The sequence below is a fragment of the Rhinatrema bivittatum genome, chromosome 5, assembly GCF_901001135.1.
Source record: "Rhinatrema bivittatum chromosome 5, aRhiBiv1.1, whole genome shotgun sequence".
NCBI lineage: Eukaryota > Metazoa > Chordata > Amphibia > Gymnophiona > Rhinatrematidae > Rhinatrema > Rhinatrema bivittatum.
The window spans coordinates 20,335,538-20,358,421 of record NC_042619.1 but is presented as its reverse complement, the minus strand read 5'-3'; the positions used below and the strand labels follow the sequence as shown (position 1 = coordinate 20,358,421).

Here is a 22,884-nt window from a genome sequence, read left to right as displayed (position 1 = left end):
GCCTGTCACTCTATCTGTCATCATTCATTATGTTATGTTCTTGTATGGGCATTGGCAAGGAAGCTAGCACACAACATCTCAGTACAAACATTTCTGTTGGCCCAAAAAAGGCAGCACAGTTTCCAAGATATTCTGTTGTGTCTTGGACTAATGTGGCAGCCACATGCAGATCTAGAGGGACAGGGCAATTGTCACTGGGCACATACACGATATAAGGGGCAATTTTCAAAACAGAGCAGGTAGGTGCAAAGTCCGCTGGTCCTTTTACCCGTGGATTTTGCATCCGTTCTCAATCCATCCCAATCTCCTGTCTATACAGGACTTCGCTTAATTAGCAAACAGCATGCTACAAGGACAAAGAGCCTCGTCAAAGAAAGAACAGAATATAGAAATAAAAGCATTTTATTGTACACAAAAATAAATACTTCCTTGCTAACATACTAGGTTTTAAAAAACTCAAGTTAAACCAGATGGTTTGCATTTACAGCAACAGTATAAAGTAATGTAAAAAGTGTTTTGTCAGTTTTACAAACAAAAATTAACATGAAAAGATAGGAAACATTTACATCTGTAAAAAAATTGTCATCTACCAAAGAATACCTGATACACTTTAATCCTTTTGATTTCTGCAGATTTACATATAAAAGTACAATATGCACACACACACACAGACAAATATAAACACTGCTATTATTTTGCTACTTGCTTTGCCTTTGTTTTGTGAGCTGAAGTGATGAGAAGGTCACTTGGCCTGCAGCCCTCGGGAACCAGATGTGGCTTTTCCGGGCTTTAACCCTACACCACAGGATTTTTAAATCTGCACGGATCAGAATGGAACTCATTTTTCACATTGAATGTGCAAGAATGATTGTAGCCCTGCACCGGGAGACCCGGGTGCAATGGCCGGTCATGGCTCTTACTGCGGAGACAGCACTCCCAGCTCCTTCTAGAAAGGATCCAAGGGCTATAAGCCCCTGGACAAGGATCGTTGCCGTGCTGGCTGGGCTAGACTGGAGAGGGAAATAAACATTGGAAAGATGCCCAGGAAGCTGCTGTGGATGAAGACAGGGGCTGGAGGAGGCGGAGCAGCAAACCAGCACCCATAGAGATCCCTGAATTTTGCTCTTTGAGATTAAGTCCACTGCTACACTCAGTCAACAGTCCAGTCAGGTAAAAATCAGATTATACATATTTGGAGTGGTCTCCGGATCCAACAGGAGAATCTGTCCCTGCAGTGGCTTCTCTCGCACTGTCCTTGGCACAGCTTCAGTGAGATACTGGGGTGTCCCTGCCACTAGAAAAGGCCTTTACGTGAGGAATAAAGGAAACTATCAATTTCACTTTAAAAAGGAGGAAAAATGGCCTCTTTTGTCCTGGTGTTGGATTTTATGCTTCCTATTCACAACCTGAAATTTTAATGTCCCCTGAAGAGAATTTCTATTTCAGAGAAACAAGAACTGAATTGTTGCCATACTTTGTTCTAACAGTATTCAATAAGCTGTTAAGAATAAAGTTACAGTGCTTCGAAGCAGATCGGTGCTGTAAGGCGCGGCTCAGCCTTCTAGAAAAGATAATGGCAGCTGAAAGGGCACTAGAACTCTTTCCCCTCAGCTCTCCTTCGAGCTGTCCTACTCAATTTAATATCTTCTAGCAAGAAGGATCAACAGAAAACAGCACAGTGCACCTGCAATAACGAGGCGTGTAGATGGGAGCACCTGCTGCTATGGTCTTCTGCCTGCATCTAAATATTAGGCTTCAGTTTCCTCGTACCCAGGAGATTTAATACGGCCTTGTCCTTCCATCTGCACCTAAAAGCACTCATAGTGGATTCAAACTTTCTTTCAGCCAAGAGATGGCCAATTAAACTGTAGAATATGTTAAATCCCACCAACAGAAATCAAACTTTCCAACATCTGTAACTCTTTCAAGGAGGTGGCAGATTGATAAATATTTAAAGGTGATTGCAACAAATGATTTCATTTTGAAAACGTGGTCTGACAGGTATCATTACAACCTCAAGCAGTCCAAAACCAAAGCTGAATAAACCCGTTTTTTGATTTATCCTGCTGGGCCAGAGTTTAACAGTAGCAGTAATCATGAATCGTACAAGCCAGTGGTGCTCTTGGCCCTAGATTCTGGCCTCCGAGGATATTTCACACGGATGAGTTAACAGAGTAGGAGGCGGCCACGTTCTGTGGAATCAGTCCAGTTTCTGCTTCCTGTAATGATCCGGATCTTCCTCTTCTTTCACCAGGGCTCATCTTACTCTTTGCTGGAGAAGCGTGCAGCAAAGATTCTGGCGATTCGGTCTGTCTCCTTCTTTGGCAGCTCGGCTGACGTCAGGCTGGCTTTGGGACGAGTGTGCTTTCGAAAAGGAATGCCTCTTGTGAAGGAGGCAGCGGAACTTTCATCGCTTCCTTTCTGGAAAGGGAATATGATCATTAGTATTCGTAACTTTGAGGAGTAGACAAATTTGAACAACATTGCTATTTGTACAGTGCCTTGTAAACATGTTCACCCTTCGGGTCCATTTTTCACATGCTGCCTAAAAAAATACAAATCAAAAAGCATTAAAGTAAGCTTTTATTTCACTGTTCTATACAACATACTCTAGACTTTCACTGTGAAGGAACAATTACTGTAAAGAAATATTCCAACAGTAATTAAGAATAAAAAACCAAATAGTCTTGCTTGCATAAATCTTCAGAACCCTTTGTCATAGCAAATCCAAATTAGCTCCAGTTCAAAACTCTGCCTTAACAAGGCATATAATAAGTTAAATAGAGCCCACTGTGTCCAATCACAGCAGTTGAGTTGAGACAACTATTCATGGATGAAAATCAAGCTGTTTCTGTTGTATGAAGTGAATATGAAGCAAAGGCTAAAACATGATGAACAAGTTCAAAGCCACAGACCGGGGGAAGGCTATAAACAAATTTCAATAAATCATTTGGAATTAAAGGCTGCAGGGAAGAAGAAAGTTTTTAATGCTTTCTTAAAGTCCTTTGTGTTGTGGATGTTATGTATCTGTAATGGAAGTGAGTTCCGGAGTTGGGTTCATGATGAAGAACGCTCTTTCTCTCGTGGTTGCGTGGCGCACTTGTCTGAGAGAAGGAATTTCGAGGAGATTCTCAGAGGATGGACTGTACAGTTTGGGATGTGATATTGTTTAATAAGGAAACTGCTGTGGAAAGTCACTATCATGCCTAAGATTAAAAAAACGACAGAGGGCTTTGGCTGAGGGGAGGAAAATGTTGACTGCGCTACAATTTCAAGATTAGTCTACAAACATACAGGGTGATCCAGTACCGAGCGGTAGGAAGAGCTGCGTTAGTGCCTACGGCACCCGCGGTTACCACCCGCACAGTGCAGCTCACCTACCGCTCGATCCTGAAGCCTAATTATATGTAAATGTAAGCCGCGTCCGAAAAGCCTTAGGCCCGCGCAACCAGGATACTGGATAGAGCGCCTATACAGGATCCTGGGTGCGCGGGCCTAAGGCTTCACGCCACGCTGGTATCTGTCATTTCAAATGTCATTTGAAATGACAGATACCAGGAAGCAACGGCGGCGACAGCGCAGAAGCAATGGCGAAACGACTTGTCAGTGTCCCCCCTCCTCTCGGAGCAGGGCGCGAAAAGCCGCCTTGCTCTGGGAGGAGGGGGGACACTGACAGCGACGAAGCTTTCCCCCAGCCCGACACCGGCGAAGCCAGAAGACAGCGGCGGAGAAACGGCGAAACGACTTTTCAGTGTCCCCCCTCCTCTCGGAGCAGGGCGGAAAAGCCGCCTTGCTCTGGGAGGAGGGGGGACACTGACAACGGCGAAGACAGCGGCGAAGCGACTTTTCAGTGTCCCCCCTCCTCTCGGAGCAGGGCGCGAAAAGCCGCCTTGCTCCGAGAGGAGGGGGGACACTGACAACGGCGAAGACAGCGGCGAAGCGACTTTTCAGTGTCCCCCCTCCTCTCGGAGCAGGGCGCGAAAAGCCGCCTTGCTCCGAGAGGAGGGGGGACACTGACAGCGGCGAAGCAACTTACTTTTCTGAAGCCATCATCAGGAACACATGCGATCGTAGCTCCTCCCGATGAAGACAAAGATGGCCGCCTGCACGGGGAAAGCGTGCAATTGGCCGCTGAAGACGTGACGTCACGTCATCACGTCTTCAGCGGCCAATTGCACGCTTTCCCCGTGCAGGCGGCCATCTTTGTCTTCATCGGGAGGAGCTACGATCGCATGTGTTCCTGATGATGGCTTCAGAAAAGTAAGTTGCTTCGCCGCTGTCAGTGTCCCCCCTCCTCTCGGAGCAAGGCGGCTTTTCGCGCCCTGCTCCGAGAGGAGGGGGGACACTGAAAAGTCGCTTCGCCGCTGTCTTCGCCGTTGTCAGTGTCCCCCCCTCCTCTCGGAGCAAGGCGGCTTTTCCGCCCTGCTCCGAGAGGAGGGGGGACACTGAAAAGTCGTTTCGCCGTTTCTCCGCCGCTGTCTTCTGGCTTCGCCGGTGTCCGGGCTGGAGGAAAGCTTCGTCGCTGTCAGTCTCCCCCCTCCTCCCAGAGCAAGGCGGCTTTTCGCGCCCTGCTCCGAGAGGAGGGGGGACACTGAAAAGTCGCTTCGCCGCTGTCTTCGCCGTTGCTTCGCCGCTGTCAGTGTCCCCCCTCCTCCCGGAGCAAGGCGGCTTTTCGCGCCCTGCTCCGAGAGGAGGGGGGACACTGAAAAGTCGTTTCGCCGTTGCTTCTGCGCTGTCTTCGCCGTTGCTTCACCGTTGCTAGTGTCCCCCCTCCTCCCGGAGCAAGGCGGCTTTTCGCACCCTGCTCCAAGAGGAGGGGGGGACACTGAAAAGTCGCTTTGCCGTTGCAGTCTCCGTGGCAGCCCCAGTCCGGACATCGGAGGGGGGCTGCAACGTTTTTTTCGCTTTTTTTTTTTTTGGCTTCGGGAGCAGGGGAGAGGCCTGGGGCTGCCACGGAGACCGGCACCCATGATCGCGGCGGGGGGCAGGTGAGGCGGGGGCTGGGGGAAAGCTTTCCACCTACCCTTACCCATGCCTCTACCGCCTGGGTCAGGGTAGGCGGTAAGTTTGCAGGTTAAACGCGCGACAAAACGGCAGGGAAAGGGTAGCGTTAGTCGGGGCGCAGGTTACGGGATGCTAGGTGAATAGCTAATTCGCTCGTTTGCATGCAATATCGTGCTAATTCGCTCGTTTGCATGCAATATGCATGCCGCGGGCGGAAGGGGTTGCCCAGGGAATTTAGGACGCGGTAGGAGTAGGTTAAAGGGGATTCGGGATCGCAGGAAGGGCTAACGCGGCCGAAAACGAAGTTAAAAACGGCTTAGGAGCAGGGTAAACGCGGCCGCACTTTACAGGATAGGCCTGATAGCCTTTATGGGAGGGGAGCCATCTGATGAGCCGCATAGTGCTTACAAAGAAAAACCTAGGGGGCACTGCACACGTGTGGGAGAAGATTTTGTGGTCTGATGAGATCAAGGAGGAACTTCTTGGTCTCGATGCTAAGTGATACATAGAACAAACAGCACATCACCCTGCTAACACCATCTCTACGGTAAAGCATGGTGGTGGCAGCCTGATGCTGTGGGGATGCTTTGCAGTAGCAGGGACAGGGAGGCTTGCGAAGACTGAGGGAAAGATGGATGGTGCAAAGTACAGGCAGATCCTGGAGGAAAACCCATTCCAGTCTGTTATAGGCCTGGGACTAGGGAGAAGATTCACCTTTTAGCAATGCAATGACTTAAGCATAAAGCAAAAGCAACAATGGAGAGACTGAGCAAGAAGAAAGTGAATGTCCTTGAGTGACCCGGTTAAAGCCCAGATCTGAGTCCTAGAGAAAATCCGTGGCAAGACTGCAGTCCACAGATGATCCCCCCCAGCCACCCTGAAAGAGCTTTGGTTCTTTTGCCAAGAACAGGCAAAAACGCCAACTTCCCACTGTGCAAAATTGGTAGACACATCCTAAAAATGACTCAAAGCTGTGACTGCTGCAAAAGAGGCTTCCAATGAATAGTGAGTCAAGGGGTGTGAAAACTTATGCAATCAAGACAAATTTTTTTTTTTTATATTACTTTTGGAATATTTCTATAATCATTCTTTCATGATGAACGCATAGAGTATGTTGTGTAGATCTGTGAAAGTCTTACCGTGAAGACTTTTGCTGGGCACTGTACCTGGAAAATGTTTTGTCACCTCACTTTGCCTCTTTCTTTATCTTTATCGACATTTATTAATCACCTAAAATAAAGCACTAGGCGATGTACAAATGAAACACATAAAATATTCATTAAACATACCACAAACATATAAAACCAAATCATGACCGTCAAAAGAAGTCAACAGGAAATGCTTGAATTAAAGTCCAGAAAGCTAATACAATGCCTGTTTAAACAACCATGTTTTCAGTAAAGTCTTGAACGTTTTTAAAACCGTCAGCTTCTGGAAAGGAGTTCCAGAGGACAGGATCCACAATATAGAAAGCAGTCTCTGGTGCTGCATAGTCTAGTGTGCAGCGGCGAAGGAACGTCCAATAGGCCCCTTTGAGAGGAGCGCAGTTGATGTGTAGAACTGTAGATGTGCAACAAGGCGTTACACCATGGGGTGACAGAGGAAGAAATCAATTTGAAAGCAATGACTTCAACTTTGAACTTAATATGTTCATTAACTGGAAGCCAGTGCAGGCTATAAGCATAGGGGTAATGTGATCACTTCTTTTACTGCTGGAGATAAGTCAGGTAGCAGCATTGTGCAATGGCTGAAGTGGTTTTAACGTTACAGCAGATAAACAAATAAGAACGTAGTTACAATAATCAACGACTGGTAAGATGGATGCTTGGACCATTGTCCTAAAATCGACTTGTCCAACAAATGTTTAAGACCACCCAGAACACAAAGCTTATAGAAGTCGGATTTTAATATTCTTTTTATGTGAGGATGAAATGAGAGTGAAGGGATTAGAACACCAAGGTTCTGTATGCATGAGTTAAGTGCGAAAGTGGTATTCTCAATTACAATAGAAGTCTGATGGATCTTGGAGAAAGAACGCTGGATCAGAACACATTGAGTTTTGGTGAGATTCAAAGATAATTTATTGAAGAACAACCACCTCTTAATGGTGGAGACACAAGTTGACAAGCTCCACGTGTCTTTCCAGGTCGGTCGAACCAGTACAAAAAACACTGTCATCAGCGTAAAGTTTGTATCCATCACAAAGACCAGCCAGAACTTTAAATAAAGGGGCCAAGTAGAGATTAAAAAGCATGGCTGAAAGGGCCGAGCTTTGCAGCAGGCTATTCAAAATTTCAGATCAGCGTGAGTATTTATCATACTCAACACGTTGATACCGATGTGAAAGAAAGGATTTAAACCAATGCAAGGCTGGGCCAGAAATACTGCATTCACGTAATTGGTATAGTAGTAAATTACTGCAACGCTAAGCTTTTTGCAAACTTCCTTTCTCTCTCATTTTTATCTGGCTTTTCAGAGACATGGACATACATATGACGGATAGCAACAAGAAAGGAAGATGTGCCCTCACCAACACTGACCATTCTGCTCCTTCCCCTGCTTCAATGTAGACAAGTCCCAGCAAGGGAGCTTGCAGGGGAATGGGGGCGGGTCAGACGGGCAGGCAAGAGGTATCACTCCCATCTCCTCCCCTGGGATTTTAATGACTAATTGCTTTTGTAACTATTTATCATTTTCTTTTTGTTCATCCCTATTTTATTTTTTTGTTCTGCCCTTTCCCCTCCCCAAAAAAACAGATTCTGTGGGCACTAATGATTCCAGATTGTAAGCCCTCTGGGGATAGAGAAATAAAGAAAAAGTCTTCTCATCCATGGCCTTGCTGTTGTGTCATTTGTCTGTCCATCTTGACTAGACTGTACAGCACTGCGTACAACTGGTACGCATTATGCAAATGAATGGACAGAGGGAGAAGTGGAGGAGAAGAGATGAAGGGGAAAAGAAGGTGGTGAGGAGGTGAGGGAGAAGCAAGAAGAGCATAAGAAGAGCAGTATATGAGGTGGGAGGGGGAGAAGTGTGTGGGGAGGAAAGGAGGGGAAAATGAAAGTGTATAGGTAGGATAAGGAGAGACAGACGTCAAAAGGAAATTAAAAAAGGCACCTAAGGAATATAAAAAAAAAGAAAGCTGGCAGCAGGATGGAAAAATCTAGAATACTGAGAGAGAACAGAATGGGTAAGAGGAGGAAAATGCAGATAAAAGAATAAAACAGAATGAAAGTAAAAAGAAAAGAGCAAAGATATTGAGGAGAGAGAAGGAAAGAAACAAAAGAAGATTGAGAAATACAAAAGTGTCTTTCTACTGAACGAGATGACGAAGCCAGCAGAAATTGATGTCTGACACCTTTTTATTACTCTAACACATCAAATCCTCCCTTCCCATGATCATTTCAATGTATTTTACGATTCACTTGCATCTTCTGGCAAAATGTCATCTTTTGCACATTTGTTTTGGACTTTAGGATAGGGAATGTTAGTTTGTCAGGAAATGTATCAAGTTAATCCACCAGAAACGTATCACCCGATATAATTGTGAACCTTTCAGTGTCTTTAAAGAAAATGAATCCTGAAGATCAAGACATTGCACCTGTTTAAGTTAACATGCATGTGCTTAATTTTGTGGGCTGAATACCCCACCTCTACTTAAATGAGCTCTTGTAAAGTTTAGGATGCAGTGAGAGAGAGGCAAAGAGAAGACTAATGGGACTTTCAGTGCTTCCCTAGCTCTACTTTTGGCCAGATGAGTCCTTCCTGCTTGTTCGGTTCCAGACATTTAAACACGCCCACAACCTATTTATTCTTTTTTTTCCCCCAAACATGGGCAGGGGGAGAGAAGAAGAATTGATGTTGAATTTAGAGCCCCCAATCATTTAGATAAAGTTGGCTATGGCTCCAGGTACAGCTTTTTGTGATGATTCAATATGTTGATGGCCAATTCTGGTGCTGGTCCTAAGGATCACCCAACAGCCTTAATCTGTATATACTAGTTTTAGCTTAAAGGCCAACTGGAAACCAGACCTGTGAGGATTGGAGTTTGACTCCCTGATTTATCACTTACCTGGTTTCACAGTATCTTTTCTCTGGTTATTTCTCAGTTAGGAAGAATAATTATACAACACTGTACAAGTAGGTATAACACAGATCAAGGGCAGCAGAATGCCTTTTCAACTGGGACAGGTTGTGGAGCCCAAGACAAACCAATCAACCTCTGCCCCCACTTCCTCTCTCTCTCTCTCACTTTTAGGGATGTGCACTGAAAACTTAAAAGAAAAAATTGCAGGCACAGCCAGTCCCAGGGCCTCCCCCCTTCCAAGAAACCCTACTGCTGCCCAAAGCAAAGCCTCTTGGATCATCACTAGCCCCGGGATCCTTCCACCTTACCCCATCTGCAGGTTTAAATCAGGCCGTACTAAATCCCCTTCCTGCCCCACTACTGCTAATTTTCAAAACGGCACCAGCTGATCCAGAACGGGTGCCATTTTGTTGTACAGCAGATTTGTACAACAAAATGGCACTGGAACCATTTTGGAAAAACTGCAGCAATAGGAAAGGAGCAACTGGGGATTGCTCCTGTCCAAATGAAACCCAAGGAGGGTGTAAGAGAGGAGGAATGGGGTCCATGGGATGGTGCTGAGCAGGGAGGCTCTCTTTGCAGGTAGCAGTGTCTTATTTTCAGGAGTGAGAAAGTTGGGGAGGCCCCCAGGCTTGCTGTGCTGGCAGGTTATTTATTATTATTATTTTTTAATATTTAGTGCACACCCCTAATGTTGCGCTGCCCAAAGCTGGTCAGGCTTTGGCCCTGTGACCTGCCCCATTCCCACAATTATTATTATACTGGTTACCTGTATACAAGGTCCAGCCAGTATGTAACAAGCAGGTGAAGCTACTAATATTTCTCTCATGTAATTAGTGGTACAGAGGATGACAGTAAAACGCTGGATAAGAGTCACTGAACAGTCCATTATAATTGGCATATGGAAAGGTTCTGAAGCTGGAGTACTGCTAACACTTCATAGTATACCTAAAATCCCAGTTAAGCAGTCAGTTTTCCTTTAAAAAAAAAAGGTTTTCTGAATGTTGTTTGGTGGAGCATGTGAAGCAAGGTGGTGGCCTCGGCCTAGCTCCTAGTGGAACCCTGGGCTGGCCTGATGGCCTAGCTGTACGTGTGTATGCTCCCATATGGGAAAGATGGGTTAGGAGGTGGCCTACTGCTTACAGGATGCCAGGGTCCAAGTTCTACCTCTCCCTGTATCACTCACTCTCTCTCCTTGTCTCGGGTTCCCACTCAGACTGCATTCTGTTGAACCTGCATGAAATTATTGAACGCTGCCATGTTTTAGGGCATTTTATAAATGAGGAAATAGGTAAATACAGGATGCTTCTGAAAAGAGGCTCCGGGTTTAATTGTAATACATGACACTTCCGAGAAATGCTTTGGATTCCTGGGTCAGCAAGGGCTAGAAATACTGCGGAGTTTCAGGAAACAGAGGTGGTCCTAGGTCACTCTAAGGCAAAGAATGGGCCTGATTCACTAAGCATTTCCCCATAGACACAAAATAGGAAAAAAGCCTTAATGAATCAGGGCCTGTGACCAGTGGCATATTCCTCCAATGGAACCTGTATCTGTACAATAATGTATCATTTCATGTCTTATGTTTCTTGATAAAATGAAGGCTTCAAGGATAGGAGCCTGCCCTTTGGCGGGAGCTGAGGTATTCCTACTGAACATTAGGGGTCTGCTTTGTTTAATACATTTTTTTGCCACAAAGGTAAAAGAAAAAGTCTCCCCCCCCTGGATCTCCCACCCTTGCATCTTACACCATCTGAGGGTCTTCATGGGGCAGAAGTGATCTCCAGTTACCCCTGCTCCGTTGGTGGTGTATTTCAAAATGGTGCTGGCCTCAGGTTGTCTGGTGCACCAGCGGGGTAGGATCAGGAGCGACCAGGGAATGCTTCTGTCCTGTGAAGATCCATGGATGGGGCAAAATATGCTCGGACGAAACCGCCTCTGGCCATGAAAGCAGGAGCGAGCAGAGGAGAAGGGCCTCTGTCCTTTAGGCTTATCTTCCGGGAGCTTATGGATCTTGTTTTTGCCCAGATTCTTGATCAGCCGCTCCAGGTCTTCTCCGAAAAGGAGTTTGCCTTTGAAGGGGAGTGCCCCTAGCTGAGCATTGGAAGCTCTTACCCATTGGAATAACTGCCTTCTTTCCATCACCAATCTACTTAACAGCTTAAACCTGGTCCTCAATGCCTCAAAGACAGAGCTACTCCTCATCTCCTCAAATGAAAACAATTTTCCGCCACCATCACCTCACAATTCTCACATTACCTGTAAGCATGTTAGAGACCTTGGGGCAATACTAGACAATCGACTAAACTTAAAGAAAATGGTCAACACAACCTCCAAGGATTGCTTCTACAGACTACAGGTTCTAAAACGTCTTAACCATTACTATTTTTCCAGGACTTCAGGACAGTCCTACAAGCGCTACTATTCGCCAAAATAGACTACTGCAGTGCACTCTTCCTAGGCCTCCCCAAATCTACCACCAAACCACTGCAGATGTTACAAAATGCGGCAGCGAGACTGCTGACCAGCACCAGCCGCGGGTGAACACATCTCACCCATCCTCAGTAACCTACATTGGTTACCAGTAAATTTTAGAATCCTATACAAATCAATCACCCTAATTCACAAAACCATCCATCATCAACTTCAACTCGACTTGGAAATCCCATTCAAACTCCACTCCTCTAACAGACCAACTAGAGAGGTTCTCAAAGGCTCTCTACAATTTCCTCCGACTAATGGCCACACGTCTCTCCACGACCAAAGACAGAGCTTTTTCGATAGCAGGCCCATCTATTTGGAATAACATCCCTGCAAACCTCAGATTGGAACCCTGCCTCTTAACTTTCAGAAAAAGACTCAAGACGTGGCTCTTCCACCAAGCCTTCTCCGATCCTCCAGACAATCACTAATGGCTTCCACTCTCATCCGGCCATGGCATTTATTTTCATGAAACTATGGACTCTGGTACCTCCAGGTTAAAGCACTTCAAGCTTTAACCCGTTCTCTCTATCGTATCTTTCATAATTAATACTTGCCTTTATCTTCCTTCCAGCTTGTTTTTAAGCTTCCAAGTTCTTGACTCCGTTGATTGTAACTTTGACTTATTCCTATCTATGGTTATTTATTGTTTACCTGAATTGTTCCTTCAGTTATACCCTCTGTTAATGTAAACCGATCCGATATGGTTATTACTATGAAGGTCGGTATAAAAAACTGTTAAATAAATAAATAAATAAATAAATTGGAGGAAACATCCGCGGACCAATTGCAGAGCCACAACAGTCTATCTGCAGAGACTGCTGAGACCATGGTACGCGAGGAAGTGCGAGACAAATCATAGAGGGCATCCGCCCCATAAGCTATCGCTGCCTCCAAGCGTTCAGCTTGTTTTGCCTCTGGGGGATCAAGATCCTTGGTGCTCTGTAACTGCTGTACCCAGTGGAGGCCCACCCGGAGCATATAACTGCTACACACCGCAGCACGAATGCCCAGGGCAGAAACTTCAAATATCTTCTTGAGGTAACCCTCCAATTTGCGATCCTAGAGATCTTTCAGAGCCACAGCACCTGCCACAGTAATGGTCGTGTGCTTGGTGACCATCGGAACAGAGGCTCCACTTTTGAAAGTCGCAGAAGCTATAAGAACTCCTCAAGTAAGGGGTAAAGCTTGTCCATTGCCCTGCTGACTTTGAGGCCTGACTCAGATGTATCCCACTCCTGGAGCATCATCTGTTTGAGCAAGTCATGCAAAGGGAAGGTCACTTATCGAGGCCAGGACGTGGTTATGAGAATCATTGAAACCTGTCCTGCTGTAGCATCACGAGAGTTTTGCCTATGTGCGGTATCGTAGGAGACACATATAGGAGGCCTTTGTTGCAGGAGCGAGCAAAGGCGTCCATGATAACGCATTGCGATGCATGTCTAGGGAGTAGAATCTGTGGTTCGATTCGGACGCAAGAGGTCAATGGTTGGTTGACCTCAGCGCTAGATGATTTTGCTCACTACACATGGATTCAGACCATTCGTGAGGATGGAGACATCTATGGAGAAGGTCTGCTAGTGCGTTCGGTATGCCTATTAGATAAGTGGCCCTTAGATGCATTTATTTATTTATTTGTTGAGTTTTATATACTGTCATTCGGTAAAGCCATCATAACGGTTTACAAAATTTAAATTGCAACTCTCTTAACAATTGTGGAAAAAGTATAACAATGTGCATATTAAACAGAGGTTAAACATTTCAAGTCCAAAAAGTATCATTATGTGGGAGGAGGAGGGATTGTTTGTTCTGGTTGGAGAGAAGTTATTTTGAAGTTTTGGATGAAAGTTCGATTGGGAGTTAGGATGTTCAGAAATATGAAGGTCAGTGTAGAATTTGCGAAACAGCAATGTTTTTAGGTCATAAGAACATAAGAAAATGCCATACTGGGTCCAAGGGTCCATCAAGCCCAGCATCCTGTTTCCAACAGTGGCCAATCCAGGCCATAAGAACCTGGCAAGTACCCAAAAACTAAGTCTATTCCATGTAACCATTGCTAATGGCAGTGGCTATTCTCTAAGAGAACTTAATAGCAGGTAATGGACTTCTCCTCCAAGAACTTATCCAATCCTTTTTTAAACACAGCTATACTAACTGCACTAACCACATTCTCTGGCAACAAATTCCAGAGTTTAATTGTGCGTTGAGTAAAAAAGAACTTTCTCCGATTAGTTTTAAATGTGCCCCATGCTAACTTCATGGAGTGCCCCCTAGTCTTTCTACTATCCGAAAGAGTAAATAACCGATTCACATCTACCCGTTCTAGACCTCTCATGATTTTAAACACCTCTATCATATCCCCCCCTCAGTCGTCTCTTCTCCAAGCTGAAAAGTCCTAACCTCTTTAGTCTTTCCTCATAGGGGAGTTGTTCCATTCCCCTTATCATTTTGGTAGCCCTTCTCTGTACCTTCTCCATCGCAATTATATCTTTTTTGAGATGCGGCGACCAGAATTGTACACAGTATTCAAGGTGCGGTCTCACCATGGAGCGATACAGAGGCATTATGACATTTTCCGTTTTATTCACCATTCCTTTTCTAATAATTCCCAACATTATGTTTGCTTTTTTAACTGCCGCAGCACACTGTACCGACGATTTCAATGTATTATCCACTATGACACCTAGATCTCTTTCTTGGGTTGTAGCACCTAATATGGAACCCAACATTGTTTAATTATAGCATGGGTTATTTTTCCCTATATGCATCACCTTGCACTTATCCACATTAAATTTCATCTGCCATTTGGATGCCCAATTTTCCAGTCTCACAAGGTCTTCCTGCAATTTATCACAATCTGCTTGTGATTTAACTACTCTGAATAATTTTGTGTCATCTGCAAATTTGATTATCTCACTCGTCTTATTTCTTTCCAGATCATTTATAAATATATTGAACAGTAAGGGTCCCAATACAGATCCCTGAGGCACTCCACTGTCCACTCCCTTCCACTGAGAAAATTGCCCATTTAATCCTACTCTCTGTTTCCTGTCTTTTAGCCAGTTTGCAATCCACGAAAGGACATCGCCACCTATCCCATGACTTTTTACTTTTCCTAGAAGCCTCTCATGAGGAACTTTGTCAAACGCCTTCTGAAAATCCAAGTATACTATATCTACCAGTTCACCTTTATCCACATGTTTATTAACTCCTTCAAAAAAAAAGGTCTTTTTTGAACATTTTGAGGTTGCATGGAGTGTGCAAGGGCCCAGGGCTAGAGCTGCGCGGCCTCCTGTCAGAGCAGATAAGAGGCTGTGCATGCTTGTGTGTTGGGATACATTGCCACTATACTGTCTGTCTGTATGCACAGAGGTTTGTGTCAGAGGCAGTGTTTTAAGGCATAAAAGGCATATTGCATGGCTCAAAGCTCCAAGAAGTTGATGTGAGACTCTTCATGAAGCGGAATAGATGCATTTTGGGTTGGGAGGATGTGGATTTGAGCTCTCCAACCCTAGTTGAATGCGACCGTGGCCAAGATCATCTGAGGATTTGGTACTGGATTGGTAATATGGATCAGGGACGAAAGCGTTTGAACTGCTTAGAGTCACTGAAATTTGAAAATCCACTGACTCTTACTCATGGTTAGTCTGGCCATATGAGTGACGTGGATAGTGAAAACCCCGTGGTCCAGCGATGAAAGAATTTATGGGCTGAGGCTATGTTGCATGCGTGCAGAGATGTGGAGAATTTGACAGGATGTCTGCGTGGTTGTTGGGCAGGAAGTCCGTTACGATTGTAGGGCCCAGAACTGCTCTATATGGGATTTATGGTAGTTGATCAGAAATCCCAGTCAAATTTAGAAGATTTATAGTGAGTCTTAGAGAATTCAGCTTCATGCTTGGATTGACTCCTTATTAGGCAGTCATCCAGGCAAGGAAAGGCGTGAATACTGCTGTTCTTTGTAGATAAGCGGCAGTCGCTGCTAGGTATTTGGTGAAATACACAAGTAGTCGAATCTAGTTCGAACAGTAGAACTTGGTATTGAAAATGTTGACTCACTATGGAGCGCATAGAAAGACCAGAGGATAGAGGCAACACACTTATTGTAGAAAGGGAAGCATGGTGCCGAGAGACACGATTCTGAGCTTTTTTTTCTGAAGAAAATTGTTGAGATTTCTGAGGTGCAGGATGGGCGGAGATTGCCTGCTTCCCACTGAAAGAAGGAAATAGCGGGATTAAAATCCTCTGCCTTGTTGCGCCCGGGGAACGGTGCCCCAAGCTCTGGTGCTCAGTGGGATGGCTGCTCTGTTGCTTGGCAAGGTTGAAGAATCCAGGAGCCTGCCCGACTGGCAGAGTAGGTATAATCTGGATATCCATTGGTCTCAGGCAAGAGTGTGAGCGGTAACAGGTCTTTCTAGCATCCCTCTCTGCTGTGCAAGAAACATAGAGAGCTGTCGCAGGTCTCATGGTGGTTTTGCAATTGAGGCATTGTCTGCTGGACCTTTTGCATGGCAGATCAGCTAGTTTATCCTGGAATTTGGGCCATAAATCAGAGGCTGGAAGCCAGGTTACTATAGAGTACAGAGTCCCGTTACTGGCAAGAGGAGGCCGTCTCGAAGCAATCCCGTGTTGCTGGCAGAGAGGTTCCCTTGGTGTTGTGTCAAATATAGCTGGTAAATAGCAATATGTGACACCCAAATAGTTCTTGGACGATGTGACGACCTAGAACCTTCAGAGAGCATCTGGCTTGTTTTAGTGACCAGGTCTCAATGGGATTGGTGCTGAAGTGGGAGTAAACTGCCCATCGCCATTTGTGGTACAGGCTCAGGACGAGTCAGCGGCGATGACTTAGGCTGTCGTTGGTAGGTATCGCAACGAGGCGGTGCCACTATGGTACAAATATTGATGGCTCCGGTGTTAGTAGATTTCGGAAGGCATCGAGGACAGCCTGAGGGACGTAAACGTCCTGCTCCACTCTGAACTGGTATGGTAGCGCAGCTACAGAGGAAACAGGCTAGTCGTTACTGGCGCTTCCACATTATTTTGTGGTGGCTCAGTACCCGGCACCGATGTCGGTGGGGAACGCCTCGATGCCTCGGGTGCAGAGGAGCACAGGACTCATGTACCCGGGCCTGCTTCGCAACTGGCTCAATGGACATTGATGCCGGTGCGGTATAAGTGCCGGCACCGAACATGGAACCCACGTCGGGTGTGGCTGTTTCCCTCGGAGCTCGGCCCAGTCATTCTCCAGCACCGAGGAACTGCAACCGATGTCCAGAACGGCATCGGCAACAGTTGTTTACCGTGGCAGTAGCAAAATTTCCCTCGGCGCTCAGCCCAGTCATTCTCCAGCACAGAGTTATATGCCACTGATGCCCTGGATGGCATCGGTGGTAGACAGTCACCATGTCGGTGACGATGATTCCCACGGTGCTCGGCCTGGTCATTCTCCAGCGCCGAGAAATATGCCCTTGCTGTGTCGGATGGCAAGTCACCGTGCCTTCACTTCTCCTGGCTCTGTTTATTGCCCAAGGATTACATGGTGCTCTGGTTTAGAACACGGAGTATGAAGTTTTTTGTTTTTTTTTTAGTCGAGGGCATTGATTCAGGTGCTTCGGTAGTATAGACCGTATCGATGGCGGCATTGAAGGCGGCATCGAGAGCATTGGCGAAAGCATCAATGGCATGGGTGGAGCACCCATGGCATCGACGCAATCGATGTGGCATCGATGAAATGGTTGGGTCACTGATGGCAGCATCGACGGAGGCATGGATGGGATCAAAGATGGCATGGATGGCATCGACGTGGGCATCGATAGTGGCATTGACTGCATCGGTGGAGGCATGGATGGCATCGGTGGGGGCATCAACGGTATTGAAGGAGGCATCGACGGCATGGATGAGTGCATCGAAGGAATCGATGGAGGCACAGATGGAATTGATGATGGCATCGACAGCGGCCCTGGTGGCAACGGTAACCGTGGATGTCCCTATCCCTCTAGCCCCAATGCACCGGTGGAGGATCGCAGGAAGGACACTCGCAGGTATCATGGGGCTGCCGAGGATGATAAACATAGAGAGAGAAGGCCGCAATTCGGTTGGTAACCCAGAGGAACCCTTAGTGAGATGACAGGAACCGACCGAAAAACAGGGCATAGTACTCACCGAGCATTGATGAAATGTACGCGAAGGGAGACCTGTGTAGGGAAAAATTATTTATGAAGTAAAACTTCAAGTGTTTTCCGTGAGGAAAAGTTGTGAGAAATCTCTCACAGAGCTTCTGAATGTGAGGCAAACTGCATCGTGGAAAAAAGAAGACTGAAGGGAGACTCCTGTGGACCAAGAGCGGATTGGCCTATCGGGGGATCGGGCATTCCCCGGTAGGCCAGTCGCGCTAGTCACGTGGTCTGCCGAGCGCGGCTGTGACAGAGCCGTGCTCGGCAGACCATGTGGTATCTCCTGGGCCGGCCTGGGCGGCGAATCCCCGGGCCGGTCTTCATCGGTAATCCGCCGCTGCTGTGGACACAGGGATCATGGCATGCTGGGCATGCTCAGTGCACTCAGTGTGCCAGTGTCAGTCAAAGCTTTCTAGAAACTTTGACAGAAATGTCTTCCCGTGATAGGGCTCCGTCCAGTGACATCACCCACATGTGAGGACTACCATCCTGCTCATCCTGGGAGAAAGGCTTGTGGCAGTCCCACTGCCTCTGCTTTGCAGCACCTGATGCTGGGAGTACAGCAGGTGGGAACATTGCAGGGCGCTCTTTCATTGACCCCTACAGTGCATTCTGCAGCTTGTGCCTTCTGGCTCAGCTGAAGGACAGAGATGGAAAAGAGGTACTGGAAAGGGAACGGGAAGTGGGGGAAGGAAAGAAGAATAGACAGGTAAAGGGTCTCGTGAAAAGGGGGAGCTGGAAAGTTGAGAAAGTGAGGCAGAAAGGTAGTGTGGGCTTAGGTGCAGTTGAGAGCAGAGAGGGGAGGGAGGGGAGGGAGAGAGTTCTGGGAGCAATGGGGTGAGAGACAGGGAGGAGTTGGAAAGGCAAGCAAGAGTAAGAGAATGTGAAGGGGAAAAAGAAGGGACAGAAGAGTGGAAGGGTGTGAGACGAAGATGGCAGACAAATGGGACTGGGGAAGTGGAAGAGGTGTTGGACAGCAGAAAACCAGAAGCGGAGAAGAGGAAAACGAGAAATGGGATTAGAGGGATAAAGTTGGCAAGAGAGGTAGATGGAAGGAAAAAATAGAGAAAGACACACAAAAAGTAAGATGGAAAGAAAACCAGGAAAAGGATTCAGAAGAAAGAAAGAAAATGAAGGCAGAAAAGCAGTTACTGGAATGGGATACTCTGCCGTATTAAACCACTTCTATATATTTTCTCCAGAGTTTAAAATTATTCGTGTCGTAATTGACAAGTGTGCTGCTCTGCCACTTCAATGTACCCAATGCCCCGTTCTGCACATTGGGGTTTTTGGGAGGGAGCCCCTCATTTCTGTTGCCCTGATGCTAACCTTTATACAGAAACTAAATTATGAAAAAAACAGATGCTCCAAAATGTCACCTACAAAACTATTTGCCAACCAACAGCTAAGCACACTGCCCAGTCCCGAGGGCCTTATAACATGCTGCTCAATGCGGGAGGAGCTTCCCTCGCCTTTCAACCACATTACTGACCTATCTCAGGAGCTCAGGGCCCTAACTTCTAGCTCACTTCAGCCCTTCTGAGCAAAGCGAATACCCAAAGAAGCTTTTGTTTGGTTTGAAAAGCACTTTGCAAACACACGGGCTCCTTTCTACAGCTGCTCTGACGTAGAGAGGAGCTCCTTGCTTGCCGAGCCTCCTCATATTGTAGATCACACGCAGACCTTCCCTAGTCATCAGCAGGCCTCAGTCATTCCACATGCACATCTTGCTCTGAGAAGTGAAATGTGGATGCAAATGGTGGGATTTAGCATTATTTTAATTTGCACAGGCCAACAGGTTGCCTATGGCAATAATAAAGCTCTTCATAGCTGGGATTATCAGGGCTTTAATGTTTAAAGGAGAACTTTGTCAGAGATGCATTAAACCTTGGCACCCCAGGTAAGTTCCCAGGAGTTGCATAATTGGGTCTTAAGTCTCATGTCCTAGAGCTTATTGGGCAGACTGCACTTTGTTCATATGCTGCCAGACCTGCAGCCTCCAAAACTGGACACAATACTTCAAATGAGGTTCTACTAATGACCTGTTTAGTTATTGTTGTTTGTTTTTCCTGATTATACTTCTCTCTAAATGCCATGGTGACCACAGTGCCTTCTGTCCAAAGAGATACCAAAACTTCAGAGACATACACTTGTCTAGTGTCTGGATTTCATGAAAGCTTAACAAGGGGATAAAGAGAAAGAAACATTGTTATCATGACCCAGTTAGGGAGCGCCAGATAGCAGCAAATAAATTAGTTTATTACTTTCTCTGGGATTTGACGCTTGGACACACCCAAAGGCAGATTTATTTCTTCCCCAGAGACACACTTGCTGTGTCACACTTTTATCTGTTCATTGGGCCTGTAAGAAAAAATAAAAAGTAGTGCTCTCTCTCATATCTCCCCACTCTTAAAAACACTAGCCAGCACTCTTTCCCTAATGCTCCCATGTTCACACACCCTTCCTCCTAACTCTTTCACTGTCCACGGATGACTCTTCCCTCCTGGGCCTAAATAACCAGCCTCTTTGTGGGTAGTGGGCAAATAGAAGACGTATACCCAACTTCCACACTGCTTATTTTTAAACAAGATTTGCGAGGTCTTCTTCTTGCCCACAACTGCCACATTTTACAGTCATTTCAACTTAGCCAGTTCACATCCTCAGCTAGGCTGAAACGCTCCTAGAGGATGTGCTATATACATGTAAAAGGAGAACTCTCTGAGGCCCCGATGCGATAAGATACACACTTTAATATTACTTAAATGCTAAAAAATGAGTTAACTCCTGATGAAGTAAGCTAATGCCCGGGAAGTTTTAAAAAGTGCACTGTTTAAAAATATGTGCAAAAAGACGTTTATCACATGTAACACAATTTATGCCCATAAAGCACAATCTGTACATGAAGCATGTTCTTTACGCACAAGAGCTCCAGCATTAAGAAAACATGAGTTAAGCCTACACACCTCTCTGCACTGCAGAATAGTAGTTAAGGTCTTGATTAACATGGGATTTGCATGGAGACAATCATTAAGTTGGGGGCAGTTCTATTCACATTTGCTCCTTATTAAATTGAGAATAAAGTTGTTTGCACACAACGCTCCTTATTACATCGGCCTGTCAGTGCTATCCACCTGCAGGGAGCACGTCAAGCTGGCACTTTGAGCTGCCTCGAATAGTAGCAGTAAGAAAGCTCGTCCCCAGTTCTTACGTTCATTTCTGAAAACCTCTGCATAAACTGGAACATTGATAACCACAAGTTTTCTGAAAGACTTGATACAATATTAAGGGGGAGGGGAGAGTGACATAGGAAGAAAGGGAGAGTAGGCTGAAGTTAGGCAGCTACTTATCAGAGCCAGCCAGCAGTAAGAGCAGCAAAGTAAAAGCGCCAAGTAATGCCTCCGGCTAAATGTCATGTCAGCACTTCTTACGCCCTGCAGGAAGCAGTGTCAGGGCCATCACCAACCGCAGCCAGCTGGAACCGGCTTCCTGACCTTTGTACAGCATTAGTGGGCCAGAGAAACTGCTGTACCCGTCCCACTCTGCCATACCCTCCCAATTAGCAGCTTAAAGCGGTCTCCAAAAATAGATTTGTCAAACACAGAAGGAAGCCCGGGTTTTGCAAACAGATCTCCCCGGCTGAGCTGTCACAAAGGGTGGGGAAAAATGGCAATTGCCCTGGGTGCCAAACCAGAATGGAGGGGAGGTGTCATGCCGCAAGCACGAGAGCCTGAAAGGGAAAGGGATGGGAATCAGAAGCCAGGCCACCTGAGCTTATTTTGTTGTGTGGGTTGGTGCTTAATCGGCGATATGCTTTTAAGTAGAGCCGGTTAAGTTAGTTATCTGGGAACACATTCCCAGATAGCTGAATGGAGGAGCAGGAGCAGAGTTAAAGTTATCTCAACTCCTCCTTGGAATGCTCCTGAAATGCCTCTCACGTATCTGGCTATATTTTATCTGGATAAAGACATATCCGGATAAAATTTAACCAGATATATTCAAAAGTTGGCATGTAACCAGATAACTTCAAAGTCATCCGGCTAAATGCCTGTGAATATTGGCCTCTATGTGTTTGGATGGTGATAAACATTCTTGCCAAGAAGGTTTCTGTGTTTGTTTGTTTTTTGTTTCAAAATATTCTTTATCTGGCTCTGGTCTGGCTGCTGCAGCCAGCAGTAGAAGAGGGAACGTCGGGCACCAACAACACCAGCCTGGGGCTGGGCAGAGTAATGCCAGGTTGCCGCCAGAGGGAGGCAGTAGCAAGTGTAATACGAAGCTGCGGTGGCAGCCATGGGACTGAGACAGAGATGTTGCTGCTGCTGGCTGCTCTCAGGACCCAGAAGGAAGACGTCAAGTGGGAGCAGGGGAGTCACAGAGCTGGAGGAAGAGAAAGCTGAGGTATCAGCTGCAGCCTGCAGTGAAGAGCAGGGCCCCATCAAGTTGAGAGGGAGAGAGGCAAGGAGGAGCGAGAAGATGAGCAGCACGTTAGGAACAATATTTGGTGAAGCTTATGCATGGTTTCTCCTGTCTCCCTCTGCGGCTGTGCCAGCTACTTAAAAGAAAAAGCCGCAAACTGTTTGGTGAAGTGAAATGGCTTTGGAAGGTAACTGGAAGCAGGAAAGTGACTTGCAGAGGATTGCCACAGTAGACTGGAAGCTGCTCAGATCTTGGCAATGGCACCTCAGGTTGGTGGTGCATCACTGTCTGCAGTCATCCCTTTCATTTGTCACATCTCTAATCTATCACTTTCCACTGTTAATATCCCAGTTATTTTCAAACATGCTGTGATTAGAGCACTCCTCAAAAAACCCTCACTAAACCCTACCTGCTTTGATCCTAGAACTACCTCTTCCGACTCCCTTTCGCATCCACATCTGCTACCTTGACTTTCTTTCATCTTATTCCATTCTTACTCCACTCCAATTTGGTTTTCGCCTTGCCAAAGTCTCCAATGGCCTGTTTATGGCTAAAACCAAAGGTCTTTCCTAGATTCTTATCCTCCCTGACCTATCTGCTGCTTCTGACACTGTTCATCACCACCTAATCCTTGATATTCTGTCCTCACTTGGATGTGGGGACTCCATCCTATCTTAGCTCTCTTCTTACCTCTCATATTACACTTTTAGCGTGTCCTCTGGTACA

The 22,884-nt window shown here is 46.2% G+C and overlaps 1 protein-coding gene across 2 annotated transcripts in view; it reads right to left on the bottom strand.

Annotated features, from left to right (window-relative positions):
- Positions 1–386: 386 nt before the first annotated feature.
- The window catches only part of C2CD3 (C2 domain containing 3 centriole elongation regulator), a 429,817-nt gene continuing 407,319 nt past the window's right edge, over positions 387–22,884 (bottom strand). For both annotated transcript variants that reach the window (XM_029602105.1, XM_029602106.1), the window contains exon 33: positions 387–2,421. The gene's annotated coding sequence lies outside the window, so the exon portion shown is untranslated. The remainder of the gene's footprint in view (positions 2,422–22,884) is intronic.